General features: G+C 47.8%; 1 protein-coding gene and 1 long non-coding RNA gene across 5 annotated transcripts in view; one reads left to right on the forward strand and one right to left on the reverse strand.

The window, feature by feature from the left end:
- The window catches only part of EGFR (epidermal growth factor receptor), a 197,330-nt gene that overhangs the window by 70,673 nt on the left and 102,488 nt on the right, over window positions 1–24,169 (reverse strand). The gene's annotated exons all lie outside the window — the stretch shown is intronic.
- On the forward strand, window positions 1,961–12,359 carry LOC140613183 (uncharacterized). Of its 2 annotated transcripts, none has more exons than XR_012014350.1 (3): window positions 1,961–3,605; window positions 8,141–8,801; window positions 9,398–12,359. It is a non-coding gene; the product is annotated as an uncharacterized lncRNA (long non-coding RNA). The 2 variants fall into 2 exon arrangements; XR_012014349.1 differs by lacking the exon at window positions 1,961–3,605 and adding exons at window positions 6,836–7,086; window positions 7,719–7,865 and having other exon boundaries at window positions 8,141–12,359.

Here is a 24,169-nt window from a genome sequence, read left to right on the forward strand (position 1 = left end):
AACAGGCTCCCCATGGGGAGCCTGCTTCTCCCTCCGCCTGTGTCTCTGCCTCTCTGTGTGTCTCTCATGAATAAATAAATAAAATCTTTAAAAAAAAAAGAATTTGAAAAGTAAAAAAGGAAAGAAAAAACTGTGGAAAGCTATCCTCACCCGCCATCCTGGGCCATTCTGAGTACAGAACAATAAGAGCCCAACTCTCATCGGCACCTGTCGACGGTCAGTGACCTTGGAGCCCCAAGGTCAGGATTAGAACTCTGGTTCCACTACCACCAAGGCAACTTCCAGAGTCCCTTTTTCTTCACCTAATAACACAGGGACTTAGGACTCGGGAGGATTCGATATGGTGGCAGACTTCCTGGCTGAAGCACCTGACCCAGGGCAGAGCCTTTAAGAGACACTACGATGCCTTGAGCGCAGTCCCGACTGGACCCCAGCAGAACGAATGGCTTATGGCTTCCTTCCTCTGGGCGGCAGGCCCCTCTGCCTTCTGCTCACAAGCTGTGTGTGGCCTGGCGAGCAGCTGCGGGCTCTCTCCACTGAGCTACCCAGCCTGCCTGGGTCACAGGGCCCGGCCCTGCCCCGAAAGGAGGGCATCTGGACCCATACTTGAGCGGGGGTGGGGGGGGCAAGCCGGGCACTGAAAGCTGAGGGGGCCACACCTCGGATGGGCCTTTCAGAATTCCCGCAGGAGAACTCCCAGCTTGCTGCTCAGAACATTCTCCACTGTTAAACAGTTTTCACTGAGGAAAAAGCCCTCGCCTGACCCTTTGCGGCAGTTCCGCGAGCGTAGCTGGATTTGTGTGCTGCGTGCGTGCACGTGCTTTTATTCAATGCTCGCCTGAAAGCGGACAATTTTTTCCTTTACTCCTACTTAGTGTAAATATTCCCTTTAAGTTTCACTTTCAGGTGGGAAGAGGAAGCAACGGTGCAAAGAGCAGGATGAAGAGGACAGACCTGGTCCCGGCGGGGAAGGCCCGAAGCCCCTTTCCCCAGCTAGCTCCTTCCCAAAGCCCACGTCTTGGGTCCACTGACTGAGAAAGACCGACCTGAAAATCACTCACACCTACTAAGTCAACTCAGGAGCAGCCCAAGCCGAGGTTCTGTCACAGAGGAATTTCAAGTTTAGCTCATATACTATTGTTTCTAGAACATATTTTCCCCTCCGTGAGGGGAGCTATCGATTAAAGGTAGCCATTCCCATATGCAACCACTTGCCATGAGATGCGTCACCGGCCTGAGAAAAGGAACTTGGGGATGATGCGGCCAAAGCTGGCCTGCCCTTGCCGTAGATCGAAGTCTGGAAAAGAGAGAGTCTGACACCTCCTTTACTTGTTTTCTGAGCGGAGTCAGAGAGTGAATATGTTCAGATTTGTGGCTCATACAGGGTCCGTCCCAGCCCCTCCGCTCCGCCGCCAGCGTGCAAAAAGCAGCCACAGACAAGAACCAAACGAATGGGCCTGGCACCGGCTCGTGCCCGAAAACTTGGCTTAAAAAACAGGCAGTCGCTGGATTTGAACCACGGGCTGTACTTCACCGAGCTCTGCTTCAGAGGAAGGCCTAACAGGAGGTCTGGAAGTATAGGATCAGGGTTCCCATGACCCTGTGCTTTCTAGAAGGTAAATGTGGTTCAACAGAGTCATTTTCCTCCAAGGCCAAACTCCGAAAGTTTTCCTAGGGCAAAGATCTTCCTATTTCATCATCAGCTGATGCGAGGAGCTGAAGGTACAAGGTACTGAAAAGCGACAGGCAAGTGCAAGGGCTGGGAAGCATCGTGTGTGTGTGTGCAGCAGGTGTCACAGCTCTGTGCTGCAGGAACTGGATGTCCACCTGTGTATTACCCCCCACAGCCCCCAAGAATCCCGGCCCCCTGTGTTCCTGACAAGTAGTTGTCAAGTCCTGCGCGTCCCTTCTCAGTCGTCACCTTGCTCTGAGTCCTGTGTTCATGAGCCTATCATGTGATTGCTCCTTACAGGGGCCCCAAGCTTGTCCCCCCATGACTTCCTCCGGGTGAACAGAGATGCGACCTGCTTCTCCTCGACCTCGCAGCCCTGCAGACAGTGGAGACAATGACTGCGTCCTCCCACTGCTTTTCTCACCCCTGCTTTTCCCACCCGGGGACGCTGCTCCAGGTCTCCCTCCTCCTCGGCGCTCTCGGGAATTCCACGTGTGTGGCCTCCGCTCACAGCGACACCCCCCAGGAGGACAACCCCATCCCGCTGCTCTTCCCGGTTTCCCGGTCCTGCGGTGCCTCTACGGCCTTGCACTTGCTCACACTTGGGTGGTGAAAGCATTCTGCTGTTTCACAGCACATTTTGTCTCTTTGAAGACTAATGTGTCATCTGAGAACAACAGCAAACATTCTGCTTCTCTTGGCTTCCCTTGAGTTCATCGCACTGAGAAGTCCAGCAAGGAATGAACGATGAAGGAAATGCTGCTGAATTACTCCAATGTCTGCATGAACGTCCTACGTGGGTTTTCAGCAGGCGTGATTCACCTCTTTTAAATTTAATAACTAATATGGCAGTTGAGCAATGAAAATGGAATCTCCACTGCATCTATTAATAGTAGGGCTGACGGTAAATTCCTCTCCAGCTTGGACGAGGAAGTGTTTTTCCTTCCTTGGGTCTCTCTTAGGGTTTAGTTTCTATCACATCCCGCGAGCCTATGAGGATTAGATCTGCTACTGACTGCAGAGAGAGAACTCTGTTGCTGAAAGCCCCTTTTCGCATCGCACGGTTAAGTCCCACATTTGAGACTTAACCAGAGCGGTGTCGTCCAAAAACACGAGTCTGCTAGAATAACAAACACCACGTATCATTGCCATCTTTGCTTCTTTAGGAATTATTCGCCAACAGAATACAAAAGAATAACACACACGGATGGTTTGCAAAATGTACTTCATAGCTCCCTTCGACAAATTTCCTGCCTTCAACTTCTGTGTTTGTCTCGCTTACAGCCAACATTTTATAATCCTCTTCTTTGTTAAGCTTTCCGAACTGGCCTTCACATTTCAAAACAACGGCTAAGGTGAACCTGTCCACCGTGATAAATCCTCCCCACCCCCTCGGCCAAAGGACACTAGAGTGGACTTCCTTTATCTTTTAGTAAGAAGCTATTTTTTTTTTTCCCTGTGGGGACAATTAGAGACTAATCTCTGGAAGCCACCTATGCTGTTTTTGATCATCAGTAGCGTCTTTCAAAACGCAGGTCCTGTTAAGTGACAAGACATCCACCAGGATGCTCTGCAACGAGAGGAACCTCATGCATTTGCTTGTGATGGAAGTCGAGGACACTCCTGGTAATTAAGGGGGATGAGTGGAACGGTGTGGCTGGAGCCAAGTCCAGGCCCAAGGTTTCCTGGGCCTACGAAGAATGAAAGCTGCTTACCCCCACGAGAAGTGGCTCGTTCCTTTCTATTTGTTCTTGTGCCAGCCCTGGCTTCTCTGGCTGTCCCATTCAATCTGATAGAACATGTTGATGAAGATAAAGTCGTTCTTGGCAACCCGGGGCTTGCATGTCCCTGCAAGGCCAGTGCTGTGTGAGGGTGGCATCCAATGGCCTTTAAATGGCCAGAGGCTCAGGCCCAGTGTGATGGACATATTTCAGTAAGTCAGGAATCTGTAATCTAAAGCACTTTTTTGTTTGTTTGTTTTTGCTTCTTCCAGCTGACTATCTAGTTATTGAGGCCAGCAACCAGAGAAATAAGAATCTGTGAGTGTGGGCTTTATGCCCTTACCAGACTCATCCTTAAGCTGTTTATTCTGGCACAGTGTCAAATCTTCAGAAGGGGGGGGGGGGGTTGGCCACAGAAGGGTTACTCCTGAGGGCTGTAGGAGTGCCTTCCAGTGAACTAATTTCTACTCCATGGAATGGCCACTCAAGCCAGATTGTTTTCCTTGAAGCCGAGAAAGTTTTCTACACAAGCATTTCTTTGTAAGCTCAATTAACTTTCACAATAATTTGTGCTTTTAGTTTAAGAACTACAGATGTTGTGTGGGTGGTGGCGAGGGTGAGGGCTGGGGATGAGAGCATGAAGGAGTAAGGACACTGATGCCTCCCCCTCTGGAAAATGTGGCCACACTTCCTTTCATGGAAAAAGCACATCAATTTTTAGGATTACTAAAAAATTTAAATCGTGTGTAGAACTAGAGAAAGCCATGGCTGCTTGGTTTGGGGGAGGCCACACTGGGCCATCGCCCAGCTCCCCTCCTTCCTAATGAGACCCAGATCTTTGTGACAGGATTATCTGGAATTGTAATTTTATGCTTGGAAATAGTCCAAAAGTTGGGTAGCAGAACCCAGTCATTCATCAAATGCTTGCTCAATTTGCAAAAGAAATACAAAACCTAAAAATATCAAATAACAATTAGGAGTAAGTATTAATGTGCCAAAGGATAGAGGAACTCTTATTAACTTAATTAATTTTCACTGGGAATGGTTTCTGCCATTAGAAATACACTTGCTTTTTCCCCCCTAAGTCTATTCACTTATTATTGAGTGTTGATTCGAGGTTAAATGGGGATGTTTGTGTTATTTCATAAAATAATTCCCAAATCCCACAATACTTGTCATAGAATGAATGCTATACTCATTATACACTCATCCACTCGCAAGGAAAAAAACACTTACAAAATGTTCTCCAGTTTACACTTGCAAATAATTTAGACTTTCTAATTCATGTCTACCTAATACTTGAAAGTTGCATTTAAAAAAACAACAACCCCTAATAAGTATTTTCCTAATAAGGAAATTACTGAGAATCAGGCCCACCAGAATGAAAAGCCCCTTGCGATCTTTGTCCACGGGGACTTCCGTGCCAGTAGTTAATCAGAGCTAGCTCAGAAAACGTCCCCCTTAATCATTCACCCAGCAGGTGTTCACTGAACACCTTACTGATATGCGTGGTGGCCAAGTGCGCAGAGGTCAGCCATCAGGGCAGAAGGCGATCCTGCCCAAGCAGGCGGGTCCCAGCTCCGGACGCCTGTCTGTGAAAGACTGAGTGGTGTGACCTGGGACAAATTACTTCTTGGTGAGCCTCACTTTGTTTATCTGTAAAACGAGGGTAAAAAGTGCCCTTGCGGGGTCACCATAAGGGTTAAGATGTTAATATGTGTCAGAGTGGCTGGCTCCTATAAGCCATCCCCATCGCCATCACCGCCATCTCCATCATCACTTCAGGGTCAGCGTGTGCCAGGCAACCCTCGAGGTCCAAGGGCAGGCACAGGGAGGACTGACAGTGCTCCTGCCTCGTGAAACTTAAACCCCAGTGGGGAAGACACACGCTCACCCAATTAATTGGGGACTGAACTGCAGTTGGGATCATGGCTGTGTGGATGCTTCTAGAGCATAGAAAGCCGACCTGGTCTGAGAGATCGCGGCAGGATTCCTTGAGGAATGGCCATTCGGCTGAGTTTTTTTTTTTTTTTTTTTTTTTAATTCATGAGAGACAGACACAGGCAGAGGGAGAAGCAGGCTCCATGCAGGGAGCCCGACATGGGACTCGATCCCAGGCCTCCAGGTTCAAACCCTGGGCTGAAGGCGGCACTAAACCGCTGAGCCACCCGGGCTGCCCTCGGCTGAGCTCTTAAGGCCAAGAGGAGCTCAGCAGAGTGTGTGGAGGAGTTTGGGGGGCTTCCTTGCGAGAAGACAGGTGGTAGTGAAGGGCTCCCCGGCTGGAGAGAAATCTAGTGGAGGTGAGGCTGGGAAAGCAGAGGGCCCCGGCAGAAGGCTACTTGCTAAGGCTTTTGATTCCATTTTAAGGGCAATACCACTAGCAGGTTTAAACAAGGATGAACTTGCTTTAGATTTGTGTTTTTATAATGCCTGCTGCTTTTTAGAGAAGGACCTAACCGGTGCCCAGAGGTGGGCAAAAGTCTGTAAAGAGGGAAACGGGAGGATCCCTGTGGTGGTAGAGACCACGCATTGCCGCTCACATCCTGGCTGTGATATCGCAACCTGTTCCCTTCCGAGAAACTGGGTAAAAGGTACACAGGACTTCTCTGTCTCATTTCCTACACCAACACATGAATCTACACTTTCCTCAAAACAAAAGTTTGATTATGCAACTTATCTAGAGGCACAGGCAGAGGCAGAGGCAGAGGTCTCACAGAGAATAGTCCTCCCTGGGTACCACCGGCGTTGTGGGAAGAGCCAGCATGCTCACACTGGAGCCCACAATGCTCCTGGTGATGAATGAGCCTGGCTTCTGTGCCCTGGTGACAGGTGACTCTTCCCCTCCAAGTGGGATGGACAGAGTAAAGCATAATGGCTTATAATTTTCAAACACTGTGACTTTCTTCTTATAAAGATCGAGGCCATTATTTTTTTTTAAAGCATGTGGTTTCAGTGGTGCGTACTTGGTTTATGACTAAGAATTGTTTTTCTCTATGCCATGTAGCATCTTGGTAAAATTAAGTAATCTCCCTCTTCCAACTTAAGAAAAAAGAAAAAAAAAATAGCCTTGCCACCATGTGGAGAAGGGAGGGTGGCCTCCAGAAGAGGGTGGACAGACCAGTGAGGTGTCTGCTGAGGAAGGATAGAGCCTCACAACTCTGAGTGTGGTCTGCGGACTAACAACATGGGCCTTGCCTGGGAGCCTGTTAGAGATGGGGAGTCCTGCACCTGCCCACAGACCCCCAGGATCAGAATCTGCATCTTCACAAGCTCTCCAGGAGATGCCCCTGCTCTGAGCTTTCCAAGCAGTGCACTAGAATGATGAAGGGGTCACAGACAAGAGAATTGGAGATGGCTTAGTTACAGAACTTGAGAGAATGTCCAGAGCCATTGATCTTTCCAGGTAAAAATCTAAAAATCAAGCATCAGGGAACATCATAGGGGAAGACTTTAGTTCAGCCTGGCTGGGCAAGAAGGGCTGATATCCTTGGGTAGCGCTTGGTCTCCCCACTACGACTGTGGAGAAGAGCACTGCACCCAAGGGACAGTCATGCGGTGGTGGCTCCTCACTGTTCTGTTGGGCACAAGTCAGCAAAGGGCACTGAGCATGACGGGTCCATCCTTTGGTTTAGTCATGCCCTGTCCAAACCTCCATATGACAGTACGGATTTCATCATGATCCCGAGATCCCTGGTATTCACACAGGGTCCCCTATAATTTTCCAACCATAGCTTACAACCAGAGGATGTCATAAACACTGCTGTGATTTCGGGTTTAAATTGGAAATTGTGAAAATCTGAAAACAACACAGTCAAGAAAGACTCTGAAGCCTTGCTTGGTCCATATACGTAGTATTCGGCCTCCGTTTTTGAATGATTTAGTCAATCTCATGCCTAATGTCTACAAAACCTGGTAGAGATTGGAAACATATTGATACCAATAGGACATGCCGAAACAAAGCTTTTAGATTTGACTGAAGTAGTAAGGGATGTCACAGGGACATTTTGTGCCAGTAACACATGGGGAAAATGTGGACAAGTCTGGGCACTTTAAAAGCATGAATGATCTAGAGCAAAGTTTTTTCCTGTAACTTACACTATAGCTTTCTCGCTCATATCTCTGTTCCTTCACATACTCTCCCTACTTGGACTTTGGAACAACACACCCACATGCGCGCGCGCACACACATGCGTGCACACGCATCCGGCCCTCCACATGTACACATACGTGCAGCTTCAATTCTATGTTTGAGCTGGGACAGGTCCAACGCTCTAATCTTTTAAGACATTTGCCCCACATTTTGATCCCTGTGTCTTCTATTGCAGGCTTTCCTTCTCACAAAGGACATCTAAAGTGACATTTATCTCAGTGAGACACTGCAGCTCTAAAGCTCCTCTTCCAAAGCCTCATGCAATGAAGCATGTGATAAATAGGAGATGAAATTCCTCAGGACGTTGCCTGCAATTGTTTAGGTACAAGTAAACTCTGAACACATTTTACAAGCAGCTACACTTCAAATATGAAGAGATGCATTTTCCCAGACTCTATACTAAAATGGAAGCAAAGACAAAAAAAAAAAAAAAACTTTTAAGAATACATCCTTTCTGGGGCATATAATTTAGAGCAAAAATATAAACTATTTTTAGTTTTCTTTATATTTGTTTATAAAAGGAATGATTATGCTAATTAAGTAAATTTTGAACACTAATATCTTAATCATTTGAACATATTTTCTTTTTTTGAACAGATATTTATGTGCAAAAGAATGCCTCCTTTATTCCTTGGTATCACCACAACGTCCCCATTATTTCATGAATTAACCTAACCTACAAGGTCACACCAGGAAGGATCTATAGACACATTTTTTTTCACAAGACATTAAGATGAAACTGGTAAAAGAGAGGAACGAGCATCTCCCGCAGCAAGCCAGTGACTTAGTCTTACAATTTCTGCTGATCATCGATTGGCCTAGTCATCATTCCAGAACAGCCCGGCATGTGGATTATTTTAAGGTGACCTCTGCACCAAAGGTGTGTTACTGTTACCTATTAATTAATTCACCAATCGATGCATCCCCTTCCTCACGATTCATCGAATGCAGAGACTGCACTGGCCCCTGCCCCCAGAGGAACTCAGTGAATGACGGAGACAGAACGAGACGTGCTTGGACACGAGCTTACAGCAAGCATGCACCCTGCCAGTTTTCAGCTGGAGAGGACAGAGGGCACTCACAGCAACGCTTCCTGAGGGGTGTGATGCTTGAGCCGTACTGCGAAGAATAAGTGAAGAATAACGTGCAGGTGTGCAGAGGAAAAGGGAGGAGAAAGGGGAGGAACACAGCATGAAAAGACACAGAAGTGGAGGCGGTAGGAAGAGGCCAGCACCTCCGCCAGGGAGTGAGAGCAGAGGTCGGCTGCTGGTGGGAACGGCTGGTCTGTGGGGCTGCGTAGCCAGACACTGACTGGAAGGGAGACTGGAAGGGAGGGGGCGCACGGAAGCGCAGGGCAGCTGGCTTTGCAGTGAGAGGGGACGGGGAGCCGCCCACGATGGGCAAGACCTTGGAGGGTGCAGCCTTCCACAGAAGCCGGTAAATGAAAATGCACGCTACCAAAGGACAGCGGTGTCTGTGGTCTGAGGAGCCAGGGGCCAGGCTGGGAGCAAGAAGGAAGGAGGTGTGAGGGAAACGTGGCTGTGTGAGGTTGCAGGGGCGGAGAGAGACTTCTGGGCGTGGGCAGGTCTCCGAGGGCCCTGTGGGAGGATAGTCCTTCAGTGAGTTCATGCTCGATTCACGAAGACTACCTGTGTAAACTGTTATCATTTCTTCCAGAAAGTGGGCTCAGATCTACCTCTCAATCTATTGGGATAGTAAAGATCCCCTAATGTGGATTACAGAGACTCAAATGGTCTGAATGGACTTTCCCAAAAAACCAAATAAGGTATCTATTGAAGTTTTACACACTTCACTGGAGCGAGCCACTTAACATGTGCTCTGTCCTCATAACAGGTTCCAAGTGCACAACACAGCATGACTTGATGGAATCGGACAGCAAGGAGCCCCCTGCCCTGAACAGATCCTATATGTAGGAGGCTCTCTGCTCCCAGTCAAGGTCACCAGTCACATCAGGATGACAAACATACTTGTTAGATGACTGAATTAATTACAGCACACACTTGATTGTATCACCTAAATGCCTTTTCATTGCGGTAAGGGGAGGTTCTTCTAATAATAAGTTCAATTAATTGAAGGTATCCAGGAAAGCTCGGTAATCTAAAACAAAAGAGAAATAACCACCCACCATGCTTCAGAGCATTGCTTCTCTGGTCTATTTTTCATGGTCATTCTCGGAACCAGGAGTTCTAGAGAATGGAAAGAAAGAAAGTAAAAGTGGTTGTGGTTGGGCAGGGGATGGAGAAGACAGCAATGGAAAGCACGGCTCCAACCAGCTGGTTATTAGGGCAAATGAAATCTCTAGAAGGGCAGGACCTTTTTGTTCTTCCTGTCCAGGAAAACACAAAGATGCCTAAGACATTCCCCTAATGGTCAAGCCACGACCTGAGAGGAAGGGAAACACATGATGCCATGGAGACGACATATCTGTCTCGCTCCAGCTCTGGGGAAGGAGTAATACAGTCCGTTTGCACCTCCTCTGTTGCAATGGCTTCTGAAAGGGCAGAGTAGCAAGGAAAGGAGAAGGGGCAGCTTTCTTCCCATGAATACCTGTGGAAAGATACACTTTTTCTTCGGGATCAGAGTTTTAATCCAAATCTACTCACGGCTGTCATCATGCAAGCCCTCCGAGGTTTGAGCTCTGTGGGCTTTGCAAAGAGGACAGGGGGAAGAAGTTTTGTTTTAATGTTCAACTAGGGGCTTCATTACCCAGCAGTCTGAGACATTTCCCTGTGTTGTAACACTTGGATCTGGTTCATGGAATCTTCCCCGCTTTCAAAACAGATGACCTCTCACTAGAAGATTCACTTATCTCTTTCCCCCTGGCCCTGTAAACCAGTCCAGCAAAGTCTTAACTTGCAACAAACAGGCAATTCACTTCACCAGAAAACACAGTTATCTAATCTCCCAAAAATGACACCTGGCAAGTTTCTAACCATAATGCCATTTGACTCATTTCCATCAACATTTCTTCTTACAAGCAATATTAATAAGGCCTTTTAAGTGTGAAGGCGCTGTAACCAGGGGGAAATAAAATAATAATAATAATACACAGCCTGATGAACAGCCTCCACTCCAAGCTGAGTGTTTGAAGATGTGTCAACCATGTTCCAAGGAGAATGAATGGGCTCATGCATCACTCATCAATGTGTATTGGGCCTTGAATACGTGCCAGGTCCTGTGCTTGTTGCAGAGATACAAGTGGTCTTTGTCCTCATGGAGCAGATAGTCTAGGAAGGAAGACAGATGCCACATACCGCAGGTGAGTATTTCTCACACCACCACTTGCTAGCTGATTAAGACGGAAAATCAGTATTCGCCTTCTCAGATGGGTCATTTCCCCATAAAGGGCCTTGCTGTTGTCATATATTCTTTTTTTTCTACTAAAGTGCACAATTTTCAAATGAAAGAATGGAAGCGATTATTTGTCAAACCATGAAAGTACTTCCTTTTGTCATTAATCACGTTGCTCAATATCCATGCAGTGAGTAAATTTTTTATACAGAGTACCAGAAAGTAGACGTGAGTGGCCAATAAGCCCTCTTTGGCCATCTTTGTGTAGACAGACAAGCCAAGCGGGAGCACAGGGACCCCAGCCTTGGAGAATAGGCGTCTGCAGTGTGCTATCAGAAATGCCAGGAGCTCATCCCATCCAAGGCCTTCCTGCCAGGGAGGTCGGCACCTGAACTCGCAGAGAGAGACAGCAATGTGAGAGAGAAACTGGGAAAGAACAGCCTGTTCTGGCTCAGGTGGATGGCCTTAGGTCCATCGAGGGCGGCAAGAAACAGAAAGACGCCCCACTTGGATCTAGCCACCCAACTAGAACATTGACATCAGCAATATTTGTACCTCGGGAGCTCATTAGACCGCTTCTCAAAGCCTAATGAACACATCAACACCCCAGGATTTTGTTAAAATGCAGATTCAGAGGCTCCCAGGGAACCTGAGAGTCTGGATTTCTAACAAGCTCCAGGTGAAGCTCATTACTGGAGGCATTAGGTTAGGTTAGGTTACAGCCTAACACTGCTCGCGGACTGCAACCGGAGGGGCCGCCAACGACACTAAGGAGGAGAGATCTCAAGGAGACAGGAGAACCGGGACAGGGAGATGGCCCCAAGGCCGAAGACAAAAGCAGGTATCATATTGTCGTATCCTGCAGATAAAGAGGGAAAGGCACGTGCTGGATTTAGCTATGGAGCAACTGTAGCCGTTAAATTCTTTGAACCTTTTTCAGGTCAGAACAGAGATCATATTCTGAAGAAATTTAGACACTGAAAGGGGAAGAAAATGTCCCATGGTATTCTCTCCTCCCAACATCTGCTGGGACGAGAGCCTCTCTGACTACACCAAAATCCTAGTTTCCAAGCATGGAACAGTGGCTGGGGATGTACAACTTCACAGGCCATCTTATTTCCATGTATCTTCCCAGCTTAACTGAGGGATAACTGGCAACAGAAGCTGCATATATTCAGGGCATCCAGTGTGATGATTTAATATACGTATGTGATGCGAAAAGATTACCATAATCAAGCTAATTAACGCATCTATCACCTCACACTTAGCTTTTTTGGGAGAGGAGTGGGGGTAAGAACACTTAAGATCTACTCTTCTGGCAAATTTCAAGTATACACACAGTATTATTAACTACAGCCACAAATAAAATCTTAAGAAGAAAAGGAGGGGATCCCTGGGTGGTTCAGGGGTATAGTGCCTGCCTTCGGCTCAGGGCATGGTCCTGGGGTTGAGTCCCACGTCAGGATCCCTGCATGCAGCCTGCTTCTCCCTCTGCCTGGGTCTCTGCCTCTCTCTCTCTCTGTGTCTCTCATGAATGAATAAATAAAATCTTAAAAAAAAAAAAAAAAACTACAGCCACCGTATATTTTTTTAAACACTCGAAAGGCTGTGTTGGTATCAGGCACTTATGTCATATCCTATTGTATCAAAGAACAAGAGAGTCTGACTTCCCCTTCTGAGTCTGTAATGTCACTATGTTAGATCTCAAGGGAGAGAGATGTGTAGACCATTATCCACACTGTGCGCGGAGAAGAAAGAGCACTCAGTGTATTACAGTCAGCGGCACTTGAATTGTAAAATGAGCAGTGGGGATGGGGGCGGAGGGACAGTCATTTCAGGCTTACATGATCCCCTGATGGATCCCTATTCTTTTCTCCTTGACTTTGGAGGAAAGGTAGGATTTGTTAAAAATAAAAATACCTTTGAAATGTATTTTTAAGGTTAAACTCTGGCTTTCCAGGTTGTGGTTTTTAAGTAAAACACCTTGGCCAATTTTCCTGAAGTTTGGCACTAGGAAATCTTTATGGGGCCTTCTGTCACTTCAATGTTCAGCCCTCCCTGGGAGCCTTCCAGACAGACCGGCCATACTCCCATGCTGGTTGCAGCCCCCATGACCTAGGCTCTGGCTGTGAATGACTAATTTGCTTGTCTGTGTGTCCAATGGATGTGAGATTCCTGGAGGACACGCATGGCGTCTATCGGACTTGCTACAGCCAGTGCCTTGCTGGTCACCGACACATGGAGGGAGGTTGATGACTGATATGTGTTTGCTGGATGACTAAGCCAAAGGTGATAAGCCTTCCAAGCAGCAGGGAGTGGGCATGTTGGTGTGGTTGAGATGCTCTTCCCACTCTGGGTTTGGATGGCATCTCCAGTTACTTACTGGCCCCATTGGCCCCCTAGCATTTCTGCTTAAAACCTACAGGGATAACTTACTTTCTGCTAGGCATTTTTAAAAAGATTTTATTTATTTATTTATTTGAGAGAGAGAGAGAGAGAGAGAGAATGAAAGGAGAAGTAGAGGGAAAGGGATGAGCAGACTCTGCATTGAGCATGGAGCCTGACATGGGACTCGATCTCATGACCTTGAGATCATGACCGAAGCCCGGATTTAAGCAGGAGGCTTAAATGACTGAGTCACTTAGGTGCCCCACTTTCCTGCTAAGTGTTTTATGAAGACAAATGAAGGCTTCGTTACCAAAATTTAACTGTGCACGAGAGACTTTTAAAGATACCAATGATGTAAGGATACAATGATTTTTTTTTCCTTCAAGTTTTTATATAATCAAGTGTAGAACTCAGTGATTCATCACTTTCCATAGATTACTCCGTGCTCATCACAAAAAGTGCCCTCCTTAATCCCCATCAGCTACTTCACCCATTCCCCCACCCACCTCCCCTCCAACACCCCTCAGTTTGTTCTCTTCAGGTAACAGTGTGCTTTGTGGTTTAACACTTTTTCTGCCCCCCACCCCCAGTGCCCATGTTCATCGATTTTGTTTCTTAACTTCCACCTATGAGTGAAATCATATGGTATTTGTCTTTCTGTGACTTAGTTCGCTGAGCATAATACTCTCTAGGCTCATCCATGTCACTGCAAATAGCAAGATGCCACTCTTTGAGGTCCAAGTGATATCCCACTGTCTGTATATACCACAAGGTCTTTATCCATTCATCTGCAGATGAACATTTCCATAACCGCCTATGGTTGAGAATGCTGCTTTTATAGACATCCGAGGACATGTGTCCCTCCAAATCCCTATTTTTTTTTATCCTTTGGATAAATACCTAGTAGTGCAATTGCTGGGTCACAGAGTAGTTCTATTTCTAACTTTTTGAGGAACCTCCAAAGTTGTTTTCCAAGAGTGGCTGCACCTGTCTGCCTTCCCACCAACACTCCCACAAGGGCACAATCATAAGGCGCTTCTAACAGGGATTTACAGATGTTGAGTCTGGGTGGTGCCGGACCGTATTTAGGTTCTGCTGTTCCTGCCTTTTCTCCAGGTCCTAGGTCCGCACGCTCCTTGCACGGGGGTCCTAACTCTCAAACCTGCTCGGTTTCTCTGCCTGCAAAATCCAATCTTTTGAAATGTCCCAGACCTCAAATATACTTTATTAGTAGTTTTCTGCATGCAGCCAGCACATCACTCACGAGCCACCATCACACAAATATGCACAAATGTGAACCTTAAAGAGACAAGATTTTCCTTCAGGGTCTGTGGAGGGCAGTCAGCAAAATGCTTCTGGATGAGGCTGAGAAAACAGTTTGCAAATTGCTCGCAGCAAGGTGCCTGCTGTGGCTCCTCTGGGTTCTTTTAGAGTTCTTCTGGTTAGGGAAGGGCCCTGTTCCTGGAGGCCTTTCACTGCTCCTTCAGAGCCTCTTCTCCAGACCTGCCCTGGCTTCCCTAGGATCCAACATCCCCCTCCCTTTCCCCCCAACCGCTGCAGCAGCTATGGCCAAAAATCCTTCCGTTTTGACAAGTTGCCTTGTTTGTTTTTTGCAGCTTAACTGTAACATGCTTCCCAAATGTGGGAGCTAGAAAGTATGGGTTTTCCCAGAGGAAGTGTTCCTCTCTCCTAGTTTGTTAGATCTTCCTTTGGATACTACCGTATCTCAGTCACTCCCATTCATCCAAGAACCATTTACTGATCTAAGAAGGTAGCGAGAAGATCTTTAACCGTATGTCCATCCTACCTTATAAACGACTGGAATCAAGAGAGCAAATAATTTCCCTTTGAATTTGACTTGCTAAATAATCAAGTTATCGGTACAGGAGGTTGTCTACAGCAATTTTTTAGGGTTTGTTGTGAGCAATTTGTTAATTACAGGAACTGCCTATGTCAAAAGTGATTTTCCTTTTCACTGTCACTTAAAAACAGATTCATGCCCTAATTATCACAGTCACCAAACACTGTGAAACTGGCACTGCCCTAGAATCAAAGGGTCTGCGTTCCAGCTGCTTCTAGACCACGGCTACCTGTGGGGGCCTGGGAAAGCCTGTCTGAGGCTCAGTTCAGGTTTAGCGGAGTGCATTGTTGGGCTGGATGGTTTCCAATCTCTCTTTTAAGTGTCATCCTCCATAATTTCTGAAATGGCCATGGGAAAACTGTGAAAATTCATATTATCTAGGAAGAGAACAAAGCAAAGAGACTGCATGTCGGTTTATCATTCTTGGTCACGGTTGATAGTGGCTCACGGCCATACACGACCCTAATGCTTTCTAAAGGAAGCTGGCTTTTCTGTAGCAAGTATGAATTTGTGTTTTAAAAAAAGAAAAGCAAATCTGTTGGGAGTGGGGTACAGACAGCCAACCATTACTAACTCTAGCATGCCTCAGGACTTTGCTGGTCTTAGACATGATGGCACTTAATCTTCACTCAATCCTGTCCTTAATTCTAATTTTACCAAAGGAGAAATCAAAGTTTGGAGATAAGCTACTCAGCTGACAAAAGGCAGAAGCAATATCCAAGCCCGTTTCTGCCTGACTCCAGTCACACTCCTATACCGTTCAAGGTCCCATGTTGCTTCCTAGATAATGAAAGGCTATATTTATGAATTTTAAAAAGTTAATTCATTTTTAAGAAGGCTGGTTAATATTAATTTTCATCATTAGTTGCAGGGAGCCCGCTCGTCAGAATAGCTAAAATGAGAAAGTCGGGTAATCCAAGTACTGTGGCCCTTTTGGGCGCGACCACTATTCCTTCTTTTCTTGATCGTCTTGGAACCAGGATCCTGAGCCACTGAAACTTCTAAACACCGCAGGCAGAAGAATACAGTTTGCTAAAACCACTTGGGAAAACCTTTCGGCAGTATCTGCTAAAGCTGAGCGAACTCACACCCTAAGAGCCAGCATTCCACTCCTCGGCACCCCACCAAGAGACATGGGGGAGGATTTCACAGTCTCATAATTGCAAAAGAAGAGAAATGCCCCAAACATCCACCTATGGTAGAAGAGATAAACACTTTGTGGTATTCTCTTACAATGAGCCATCCAGCTGAGAATGGGAGAAACAACTGCATAGAACATCGCGGACCGATGTGAACACAAGATGCTGAGCGGAAGAAATCAGACACGTGAGGCCACATACTGGATGATTCCATTTATACGAAATTCAAGGACAGTCAAAGCAAACCCACAGAGTTGGCATCGGTGTAGTGATTACCGCATCCCAGAGGGAGACACAAAAGGCCTCATCTGGGTGCTGGTGAGGAAGGGAGATTCGGTTTGTGAAGTTTGTCAAATTGTGATCCACGCCTGTGATCCGTGGACGTTCCTGACTTTACGTTACACTTGAACTGAAAATTTACTTGAAAAAAACTTCTAGGAAAGCTGCTCCCTATGAGAAAAGCTATCTGGTGAAACACAGAACCCCCTGCTAGGAATCCGGGGTTTCAGGATGGAGTTGTGCAGGGGGCTGGCGTAGGGTATGAACAGGAGGGCGGAGGGGGCCAGAAGGAGGTGATCCGGCCCAGGGTCCTCACCACCCTTCACTAAGTTACCTGCAAAAGGGGAGATGCTAGGTAGAACTGGGCTCCCTCTGGAGAGCCTCGGGGTGGGGGGGGGGGACTACTGAGGACCGCGTGGACTCAGAAATCTCAATGGCCTGCCCTCCTGCCCAAGAATCCAAGGCCTGCATTCTTCAGAGCCTGACATCAGGGATCAATTGTGCTGCCAATTCCTTCTTCTCTGACGGTAATCTTTCTCTAGCACGATTAAGACATCTTTTTAGGTGTCAAGCAAATAAGATTATAATAATGCCCATGAGCCCACGTTTTGCCCCCTATTCCGAACTGAGTAAGCTAATAAAAACCACTGAATCTCCCCTTAGGAAAACTTCTGTTTCCGACTTCAGATGCTCATCCTGGTTACCTGGGAAGGGTCCCTGGGTGTGCCAGCACACATCGTCCTACACGCAACCTGTTGTCTTTTAAAATGTAAAATTATAACAATACACGATTGCCCTGGGGATTATAAAGTTTACTGATGTCATTCTCCATTGCGGCTGTGCAATCAGGGGCCAACCAGTCCAGCTGCCCGGCAAATGCACTGGCACCCTGCCGCGAGTGGATTCCGACGCAGAGGGACGGGCACACCGGAAGTTCTCCACGTAATTGGCAGGACTGACGTAAGGGAGTTACCAGGTCAGTCTTCGTTGCCTGATGCTCTGAAGGAAACTTGTAGGTGGAAGTGAAACCCGTGGCGAGCCTGTGTCCCCGCTGTCCCAGTGCCCCTATGCCAAGCTGTCGATGGATTCCCAACAGTCTCCACCTTTAGGAAGGTTCCAGGAAACCCTGGCGATGGGAGGGCTGTGATCACTCTCCCATCCCGTGACTGATTATAGAATCCCTCTATTTCTAAAAGACAGAACAGCTAAGATCTTAGGTAATGATAAATATAACTTCTTTTTTTAAAAAAAAAAAAGATTTTATTGGGACAGCCTGGGTGGCTCAGCGGTTAAGTGTCTGCCTTCAGCCCAGGACGTGATCCTGGAGACCGGGGATCGAGTCCCACGTCGGGCTCCCTGCATGGAGCCTGCTTCTCCCTCTGCTTCTGCCTGTGTCTCTGCCTCTCTCTCTGTGTGTCTCTCATGAATAAATAAATAAAATCTTTTAAAAAAATAAATAAAAATAAAAAAGATTTTATTGATTTTGTTATGTATTTATTTACGAGCGAGCGAGCGAGGACAGGGAGGAGTAGAGGAAGAGGGAGAAGCAGACTCCCGCCCTGAGCAGGGGGCCCGATGTGGGGCTTTCAGTGAATTCCCCCTTATTGATTTCTTATTGGCGGAAGTCCAGTGAAAGAAATATTGGGGAATGTGAGGAGAAGGTGACTTACTCATCTATGGGACAAAAACATAATTTTGTACATCAAAGACTTTCCCCAGTATTTTAGGGGTAACGTGAAACTGAAATCACCATGCTGTAGACAGATGGGGAAAGTGAGTGCTATCGGGCGTTTTCGACTGTGTATTTCACATGGAAAATAAGGCAACTGCCTGGGTGCTAGTGATTTGACTATGAAATATTTTTACAGGATCAACATGTGTCCTGAATGCTCACCATGCCCTCAGCACGTTCATTACCTTCCTCAGTCGCCCCGAGCCGGGGTTAGCCGCGTTATCAGCCCTGTCTCACTATTACTCAGAATGTGTATGTAACGAGTTGCTCTGATTCCTTAACTTTCTATGTAACTGGAGGTTGAGTAATGAAACCTCTTTCCAAGCTGACTTTGGAAATACTTTCTGAAGCACACGGAAGCACGGCTGCACCTGTCCAGGATTCTTGGATTCTTCGTGCCTGGGCTTCCAGGGTCTGCTTGGTTCCTCTCCATTCACTAACAAAAGTATCTTGGTTTGGGGGCACCCAGGGACTCAGTCATGAAGCATCTGCCTTCGGCTCAGCTCAGGTCATGATCTCAGGGTCCTGGGATCGAGCCCCCGGTTGGGCTCCCGGCTCAGTGGGGAGTCTGCTTCTCTCTGTGCTCATCCTCCTCATTATCTCCCCTCTCTCTCTCTCTCTCTCAAATAAATAAAAATCTTAAAAAAAAAAAAGTGTCATGATTTGGAAGGGAGAGTACACGGACACCCTGAGTCTGTCTGGCATAATTTTCTCTTCCTCTGATGATCGTCTCAAGATCTCCATGCTAAAATTAACGGCTGTCGTAGAAGACCAAGGCTGGAACCAGGAACCTGCGCCTGGAAGGCCCTGGGGTCGCAGGCACAGAGCCCCAGCTAAGGAGTGAAGAGCGAAGGTCCAGAGACAGGGCCAGGGCTACGTCTTCCGCCAAGTGCCCGTGTGGCCCGGGTCTGGTCAGACGGCAATTTCATAGCTTCTACAGGGACGTCAAGATGCCGTATTTTATTGTTTTATTTTAAATATTTTATTTATTCATGAGAGACACACAGAGAGAAACAGAGACACAGGCAGAGGGAGAAGCAGGCTCCCTACGGGGAGCCCGACGCAGGACTTGATCCCAGGACCCCGGGGTCACGTCCTGGGCCGAAGGCAGATGCTCAACCGCTGAGCCCTGCAGGCGGCCCAGGATGACTTGTTTAAACAGGATTCACACCCCCTGCTTCTTATTTCTCTGTTCTAATAGTGAGCACAAAAGGCAGGAGGGAGGGCAGCCCTGGTGGCTCAGCGGTTTAACGCCGCCTTGGGCCCAGGGCCTGATCCTGGAGACCCGGGATCGAGTCCCACATCGGGCTCCCTGCATGGAGCCTGCTTCTCCCTCTGCCTGTGTCTGCCTCTCTCTCTCATGAATAAATAAATAAAATCTTAAAAAAAAAAAAAAGAGGCAGGTGGGAGAGCCGCCAAGAGGCTCCGGGACGGGGTGGCCTGGCGCTCGAGGGACCTGCAGGAGCCCTTCCTGCGTGCAGCCAGGGAGCCCCCGGTTCTGAGGCCACGTCTAGACGGTGCCGAAGCCCTTGATTGAAAGCGACAACCCCCAGCTAATCATCTGTTTGTTTTGCCCCCAAATTACAGGTTTGGGGAAGGCTGCCTCCCACCTGCTGCCCTGGGAGCCGACCCGCGGGGCCGGCAGAGCATCAGGGCCCCGTGCCCCGAGACGGCGTGCACCCCAGTGCCAGCCCCGGCCGGCGGGCAGGGACGGAGGTCAGCACTCGGGGACGGTTCCTTCTCGCACGACGGGGCGGCCGCTGCAGAGCATGGGCCAAGTCCTGGGGTCCCAGCGCCCTGTTCCCAGCGGAGCGGGGTGCGCACTCTGGGGCAGCTTCCGAGCGCGGGGCACAGGGGTCCGCGGCCACCGGGCGGCTGGGGGGGCCCGGGCTGGGTGCCCGTCACCTCAAGTCCCTGTCCTGCTCTGCCGGGCAGTGGCAGGAGCCCCGAAGCGCACCCCCCAACCTGTCCCAGCGCCCGTGTCCCCCCCACTTCAGCCCAGCTACCCTAGGGTTAAGCGGGATAATGCAGACAAAGCTCGCGGCACAGTGCTCGGCGCAGAGTAACACGGAATCTGGGGCGCCCACTCCACCTCCTTCCTGTTTCAAGCCCGTTTCCTTTTACTGGCACCACCCAAGCCCTCCCAAAGGTGCTGGATATGCTGTTTACCTGGTGGCTGTGACCCAAGAGGGCAGGTCTTTTACAGAAGAGCTCGCTAACAGAAAGGCCTCCAAAACGCTTCTCAGGTTCGAACCCGTCTATTTTGATCTTATCCTAACTCCTTTAACTGAACTCATTCACTCCGGAGGTAGAGCCAAGCTCACTCACACAAGGCAAGGGATTCACTTCTATATGATTTTGTCCAAACTGGATAGTAACAATATTTTTTAGTGCCTTTCAGATCACATTTGGGGCAAATTAAAACCTACCAATACATTGGTTGCTGTACTTTATGTGGGAAGGCTGGTGGGTCCTGCTCGGAGCCTGTCTATTCGGGGGCAACTGAAAGGCTCTGGAAAATGAAATCCCAGTGTAATAAAAAAAAAAGGTGTGAGGGTTAAAAAAAAAAAAAAATTCAGCAAGCAAGCAAGCAGAAACCTGCCTAGTTGGGCAGCTGCTCCAAAAACCAGTTACCGCGGATTGCAAATCATACCCTGGTTGATTGAGCCCCAAACCACAAAATGTCTAAAGAATGAAGCAAAACACTCGGGTGCTAGCGCACTTTGCTGTAAGATGCAAGTCAGTGGAGTTAGAGGCCCGAGCAGGGCCAGCCCAGGAGGGCAGGCACCACTTGATACCCTAACCCAGCTGGCAGGATTTCTTGGGAAGAGAGCAGTCAGCTGTCTGCTAGCATTCAGCGATTCCAAATCCGATTTCTATGGTTTCTGAATCAGTTCCTGGTATATAAATGGAAGGGGGAAAAGCAACAATGATGCTTCCAAGAATAAAAACAGAGTAAGTCTGGAAACCCCCCAAAACTCCACTCACTGGAAGGAAGCTTTTCTGAAGGCACTTGAATCCCCTTCATTTCTGCATAGTGTCAATGGAAAATGAAATCACTCCCTTGTTGGCTTTGAAATGCTTCTCCAGCTACTTCACACCTGGTCCCAAGATCTGCCAGGGGCCAGCTGGTCATTGTGCAGCCTGGTGGCTGATGGCCAAGAGAAAGGAAAGAGGCAGGAGAAAGGAAAGCGGAGCTAAAACTGGCCCCAAATAAAGTCTGAAAAGCAATATTTGAAATTCAACTTCCGGATATGAACAGGAAGCAGCGTGGAGACCCAGTCATTACAAGATAGAGAGCTAGCCGCCTGGGTCTTTGATTCTGTTCACCCAGAAATTGTCTCTTGTGAACTTCTTGGTTAGAGATGAGTGTTCATGAAGCTGTAAATAATTTCATAATCTGAAGACATTTAAGACGTAAAACAAAGGCCTGTAGATCATCGAGCTTGGTGCCAATGGAAACCTTGGGCTGTGCCCAACCTCTGCCTGCCTTTCCTGGGGGTGCTGGGCTTGGGGGGGTGGGGCTGTACCATGCTGAGGGACCGGCCCTGGAAGGTTGTCAGGCTTGGCTGCAGCAGCCCAGACACACATTCCTGTTTCCTTTCCTACTGGGATGAGTGGCGATCACTTCACAGAGGCACCCCTCTCTACAGACCCCTCGGCTCTCACTTCGGCTACATTCCCATGAGAGTTTAAAACTTCTCTGTCCCCTTTCTTTGGCATCTCTCACAACACTCTTATCAAGCTTCTCCCCTACCTCCTGCCCCAGCAGCACCTTATGAAGATGGCTTTACGCCTCTTCGCAGCACAGATTTGTTTATATTATTATTTTTCTGAATCTTTTAAAGCCCCCTAATGCACTTCCATGTTTGTTTATCTAGATGACCTTGTCCAGTCCAAAGAGGAAACTTCTCAGAGGTCACGCAGAGCAGATGCACAGCCAACCCTGGAGTGGGACCCGGCTGCCACTTCCTTCTGAAGTTCACAGGGGAGCTATTCTGGTACTCATTCAAAACACAGAATGGTGTTCTATGGTTTTATTTGTTGAAATGCCTAAAAGACCGCTTTGTCATGCAAATAAACAAATGCCCACAGTCCTAGGCTCAAAGAACTGACACGATCTGTCCTTGGAGACAAAAGTCTATACCTCAGCCAAGAGGAAGTATCGCTTTAAAGTCTGAAAGGAATTAAGCCTCTCTGCAAAGGTAATATTCTGACTAACAATGACTCATATGGGAAAGAGAAGAAGGCTTGGAATTACTGCTTCAGGACCTGTCTTGTCTTGCTTTCTGCTTGCTCTCTGGCAGTAGGATGGCTCCAACCAGTGAGCAGCAAGCGCTGTGCCTTGTGCCTCATTCGGGGCCCTGGGTGTTTTGCAGGCAGCCGTGAGGCCACACCTCAAGGGCAAAACCAGTCTGAAGTTCCTGTTACCTGGGAACACATCCCAGGGCCTGAAGAGCTCTCATTCCTCTAGAAAGCCCCCTTGCAATTTTCCCCACAAGAACGTACGTGGCCAGTGTAACTACAGTAAAATGTGATACTTGAGAAGAATAGGAGCCCTTGTCAAACCTTTTGTTTGGATAATGTCCATGTATCTTATGTGGAATGAGACTTTAAGTGACTTTGCAGATCCCATGATTTAATCTTCCATGCACATTAATATATTCCCGCTTCTAGCTTCCAGCAAGGCAGCCTATTCCTCATTCGGGCTCCTGCTGCTTATCCTATTAACTGCTCTTGCCCCTCTTCCCTTCTCACTATCACCTTACCCTTTTTTGTTTTGTCTTTTTCCCCAAGGAGGACTGACCATCATGGGAAATTTCCTTGGGTTTTTTTGTAAGTGTACTTCTGCATTTTCTCTTTTTCCCACTGAAGTGTAAGCTCCAGGATAGCAGGCGGCTTGCCGGGCCTGTGCCCCCGCTGCCTGGGCCTAGGGCACTCACCCTGGTGAGTTCAATGAAGTCCAAGCCTAAGGAAGTTGTGTATGAAGTCAAACGTCGGTGCCATTTCTTCCCCCCATTCATGGCTCATAGTCTACCAGCTGGGGTCTTACTAGATTAAAGACGACCCTTGATCAACACCAGTTTGAATTACACGGGACCACTGACATGCAGATTGTTTTCCGTAATTACTGTACATTACTGTGAATGTCTTTCCTCTTCCTTATGATTTTTCTAATAACATTTTCTTCTCTAGCAGCTTACTTTGTCATAAGGATACAGTATATAGTACATGCAACCTGCAAAACATGTGTTAACTGTTCACGTGATTGGTAAGGCCGACAGTAGGCTATTAGTAGGTAAGGTTGGGTCAAGTCACACTTGGATTTTCAACCATGTGGATAGTCAGCACCCCAGCCCCTGTGCTGTTTAAGGGTCAAGTGTCAAATCTTATTTTGCTTTTGAATGACAGTTCTTTGAAAATTTGAGGGTGGCTATTACCCTGCGACTCCCCCGCCCCCAATCTCTGCCGCCATGACTACTGCCCTCAGCTCTTTCAACTCCTAATCACAAGCCCAGGCGGGCTACTGCTCTTCAGCTTGACTGTGCAGGTTCCTACCTTCCGAGTGTAGCACTTAAAACTGTCACAGACCTTTGACTTAGGATTTCAGTTCTAGGAGTGGTCCAGTGGACACTTGCTTCAGCACATAAGACTGTGTGAATAAGGATGCTCATTGGAACCGTTCATGGAAATAACTCAAATGTCCAACAGTGGGGGACGGAACAAACTAAAGATCAGTCATGCACGGCAACAGAGGGCAGCTATTAAAAGAATGAGATGGGGGCGCCTGGGTGGCTCAGTGGTTGAGTGTCTGCTCAGGGAGTGATCCCAGGGTCCTGGGATCGAGTCCCATATCGAGCTTCCCTCAAGGAGCCTGCCTCTCTCTGTGTGTCTCTCGTGGATAAATAAAATCT

This window comes from Canis lupus, chromosome 21 (genome assembly GCF_048164855.1).
Source record: "Canis lupus baileyi chromosome 21, mCanLup2.hap1, whole genome shotgun sequence".
NCBI lineage: Eukaryota > Metazoa > Chordata > Mammalia > Carnivora > Canidae > Canis > Canis lupus.